Raw genomic sequence first — 4951 nt, forward strand, 5'->3', positions numbered from 1 at the left:
TTTTCATGCAGGACAATGCTCCATCACACGCGTCCAAGTACTCCACAGCGTGGCTGGCAAGAAAGGGTATAAAAGAAGAAAAACTAATGACATGGCCACCTTGTTCACCTGATCTGAACCCCATTGAGAACCTGTGGTCCATCATCAAATGTGAGATTTACAAGGAGGGAAAACAGTACACCTCTCTGAACAGTGTCTGGGAGGCTGTGGTTGCTGCTGCACGCAATATTGATGGTGAACAGATCAAAACACTGACAGAATCCATGGATGGCAGGCTTTTGAGTGTCCTTGCAAAGAAAGGTGGCTATATTGGTCGCTGATTTGTTTTTGTTTTGTTTTTGAATGTCAGAAATGTATATTTGTGAATGTGGAGATGTTATATTGGTTTCACTGGTAAAAATAAATAATTGAAATGGGTATATATTTGTTTTTTGTTAAGTTGCCTAATAATTATGCACAGTAATAGTCACCTGCACACACAGATATCCCCCTAAAATAGCTAAAACTGAAAACAAACTAAAAACTACTTCCAAAAACATTCAGCTTTGATATTAATGAGTTTTTTGGGTTCATTGAGAACATGGTTGTTGTTCAATAATAAAATTATTCCTCAAAAATACAACTTGCCTAATAATTCTGCACTCCCTGTAGAGAAAACTATTTATAGCCTGAGGTGTTTGGCTCGCAAAGTGATGTCTGCATCTTAATATGTCTGATAATAAAGGACACCTTCAGAAGATGAATTGCTCTCTGGCAAGCTTAGATTTTAGTATTGAGCTTAGCATCAGCGTCACTAATAATTCAAAGCTACCAACAAGATATTAATTACTTACCTCATGTTGTGGGTCTCAGACAGGTCTCCAGCTTTGTCCAGCAATTCACACTGACCAATCAAGGTTTGTAAAGAATGGGCAGAATTTGTCATTTTTACAACCCATAATCTAGATGTGTCTATTTAAATTACAGTTACAGGAGTTCAATTGGGAAAAGCCTTTCTGGGGCATGGGCCCTACTACAGTCAGTCTTTAAAGTCATTAGAGAAAGGACAGCCTCTCTAAAGCCAGCCTCAAACTATATAAAATGAAGCAACTAGAAAATATCAGATATTTTATAGGAGTTTCTTTTTGTTCTGCTTTTGATAACTGACACTAAATTGACTGTAAATTTTGTTTAAATAGATGTTTATGTAATGCTATTAAACAAGGTATTAGCATTTTTGACATAAGCCAGCTAGGGCCACATTAAGCTAGCAAGGAAAAAACCTTTAGAAACTGCTACACTAGTGATTTTAAGTAGAGGAAGCTTGGATTAAAAAGTGATTTTTTTTTTTTCCTTGTCTGTGAGTATCACTGTGACATAATAATCACAACTGATCACATCCTTCAAATTTTAAGGAAGAGATTAAATAAATATTGTTATAATTGTTATCATTTTGTTGTTGTTTGCTGTTGATGTAAACAAAACAGAAACATTAGCTTGAATGGAGATGTTCTAGACTGATGTCCATATGAGCTGCATCAACAGACCCTTCTACTTCAGTAGGTTGTTCTCCAAATTAGCTTAGGCCCACATCCAAGACAGTGAGACAGTGAAGAGCTCAACACCTCAAGTTTTCAAAAAACCAAAGGAAACTATGAATTTTACACAGCTGTATTAAAATGTGCTTGTTATGAAAAAGCTGTTTGAGTAAAGCAGTCTGTAAACATGGTTCTAGAAATTTGCACTGTAGTGTAAAGTCATTACCTACACTATATTAAAAGTATATTTCAATGTTGACTCAGTTAGCATTTTACTGCTTTTGTGCTGATTATTATACTGCCATCCTTTAGGAATATCATTAATTTTACTTCTCTTAATCTCGTCTCGGTGAAGGCAACGACACACTCTGTGATTTTTAGGAATTTCATTATAAGTTCAACATGGATTCACAGGAGAATGAGCAGCCGCTCTCAATACAATGATTGAATTTTAGTTTGTGACCCGTAAACTGTTATTATTTTTTTCAATCTGGTTATTGAATTTTTTTTTTTTCAGAGTTGTCCCTGTTTGCATCCACAGTTGGATGATTATATAGTTGAGTGTAGCTACAGTCAGATTCTGTGACACTGCTTTGTGCTTATAAGTTCTCCTTTATTTCCCCTTAACTTCATGATGTTTTACACTGAAGTAGACATTAATGGTTCACCTGCAGCCCATATTCCAATATGTGTAGGTAATGGAGGCTTGTGTGATAATGCACATTAATGACAAATACTCTTTTTTTTTCTTTTTTTTTTTTTGTTTCAGCAGGCTTTTTAGATGACCATGTCAAATTCTCTTAATCTCTGTCCTCTTTTGTGCGAGATGTTTTTCATTGTGTTTCTCAGTTACCGTTCCCTCCTTGAAGTACATTGGATTAAAAACTGTTCTCTAAATCCTGTAAGGGTTCAAATAACATGACTGATTAATCTGTCAGTTATAGGGACAGAATCTGGGACACCTTCCTCATCCCAAATGCATGATGATTGGTTTAAATTTGGCTCTTCCATTTATGGCACAACTAGTTAATCTTCAAAAAAATAATATTAGGATTCTCTGTTTGGTATGTATCACTGCTCCGTTGTTCTGAAAAAGAAAACAAACTATTTTCCCATTGGCTACAATGACATAGCATTTATCTTGTGTGAATGTTACCAACAGATGAAGCGTGTTTATCATTTTGATGCAGTTACTTGACAGGGAAAAGTATTGTGGTCTAAAGCGCATGGCAGAAATGTGACACTCATCAGCTGCAAGCACCTGATATCTCTGTCAGAGGTAACATAACAGTGTTTGTAGGTTTGACAAAGACATGGATCAAGTGATTCCTTTGTGTGTATCCCATGAGCTTTCTCATACCATATGCTCCAGTGTGTTTCCACACACAAAGGCCGGAAGGTATGAGAACTTCAGAGACCTGAGAGGTGATCACTGAGAAAGTAAGAGTGATGGATTCAGAGACATGTCTTGGCACATTTATGCGCTCAGGGATAGTGAGCTAATGATCTGTGGCATATGGACAATTTCTCTTATGGCACTGATCGTTTCCTAATCAGAATAGTGCTCCTTAAGCCTGACGTGCTGGATGGATTTCAGCTGTGCAGAAAAGTCAAGGGTGAATGATACTCCTTCGAAAAAGATAAAGCTAAATATTGAGGTTAAAACTGAGTTACACGGTTTCAAGGTCACTTTGATCTTTTAAATCTGAGTATACACAAAATCAGTTCATGTCTAATTCACAATTATATTTTAGAATGACTTTGTGAGCCTCGCAATTTTATAATGGACTACTTTTAAGTAAGCCCAAACATACCATTTGGTGGTACAGCCTGCTGCAATTCAGAAAATATATTTTGCGAGTGCTAAAAATTCTAGATTAAAAAGTGATGAATTAAAGGGAAAAAAGCATAAATTACCTCAATTATTGCAGAAATGTGTTACTTTCCCTTCAAGGCAAGACACGGTGGCATCATAAATCACAAGCAGACAAAAGATCCTGTTATTCCCCTGGGAGAGGCATACTAAGACTGGAAAATGGCTGCTCAGTGATAAAAAGATATGCCTCCAGGAGGCACAACATATAGCTGCTGCACACCTCTCCCCAGAAAGTATAATTTATATAACATTTATGTGAGTATAAGTAGACATATACAAAGGTTTATCGTTTTCAAGAGCCCTTTGTCACTGGAGTTGCTCATTTATCAATATAACAGCTGTTTTTGTGCTTACTGCTCACTGTAGAAATCAAACACTCGACAATACCATAGATATGTTTGTTTTCAAATGATGATGATAAAAGTGCTGGTGCTAAAATTGTGGCCCAGAAAGATCCAGACCTGGTAATACCAGACAGTGATCAGAATCAATCAATTTATTGTAAAACAGATACAGGTAATTGAATAACTCTGAAATGTTTGAGAAAATGTGGTGAGCAAATAGCAAACCAGAGTCATGTATTTTGGTTATTTAAAGGTCTAAGTGACTAATTACGAAGTTTTATTAAATACGTTGAGTGTATCTCAAAATTTTAAAAAAAGTATTAATTTAAAAAAAATTAAAAAGGCTTATTGTTGTGGTCTGAATGAGTCAGAATAATTTTCCACAGTGCTTGCTCTTCTTCATCGCTCCTCCCAGAATTTCCACCTGGTGCTAATCAGACAGGCTGTGTTTAAGACTAGCGTTCACAACCAGCCTTCGCCAGATTGTCTGCTAACCCATTTGGTTCAAGGAAAAACATACCCAGCCTTGCCATAACCTCACTAACCTGTCCGCTGGTCTTCTCTGCACCACTTCAGCCAGTAACCGTTCATGGTATGCTCTCCAGTCTTACCTGTACACTGCCTGCCTACCTGCTTCACAGTTTGAAACCTTGGACTTATTCCCAACTGTACTCACCATGGTCTCTACCTCTCTCCTCCCCCCTCATGCTTCACTCCGCCTGCAAACAATGTCTTGACCACCAACTCTCTCACCACAGTTTCCCTGTCAAGCTCAGCCACTCTAAGCTCCTGTTCCCAGCTGCCTTAGTCTGGAGCCTCATAGTTCATGTCTATTGCATTTTGTATTTTAGGCTGCAAACCCATAGTTCACGTTCATTTGCTCTAGTCTAGTTCACAGCCTTAGCAACTGTTTACCTTGTTCTCACCATGTCACTGTAAATAAAGTTTTCTGGTCACTATACCCTGAGCCTCAGTTTGAATCTACTCTCGGGTCCACTTCTCATTTCTGGCTGCCGAGCCGTGAAACTATTTTACTACTTGTAAAAATACAAGAAAAGATCTCTAAAACAGACTCACTTTTAGCGCAACAATTAAACAAATTAATAAAAAAGAATCACATTAAAACGGCAGCAACAACACAATGTTATATATTGAACCCCCCCAAACTGCTAAAGACTTATGTGTCTGACGGTACTAACCCAGAGAGCCGGCTT

This window comes from Diplotaxodon limnothrissa, linkage group LG12 (assembly GCF_057381915.1).
Source record: "Diplotaxodon limnothrissa isolate DT_005_m linkage group LG12, D_limnothrissa_male_GT1.1, whole genome shotgun sequence".
Taxonomy (NCBI): Eukaryota; Metazoa; Chordata; class Actinopteri; order Cichliformes; family Cichlidae; genus Diplotaxodon; species Diplotaxodon limnothrissa.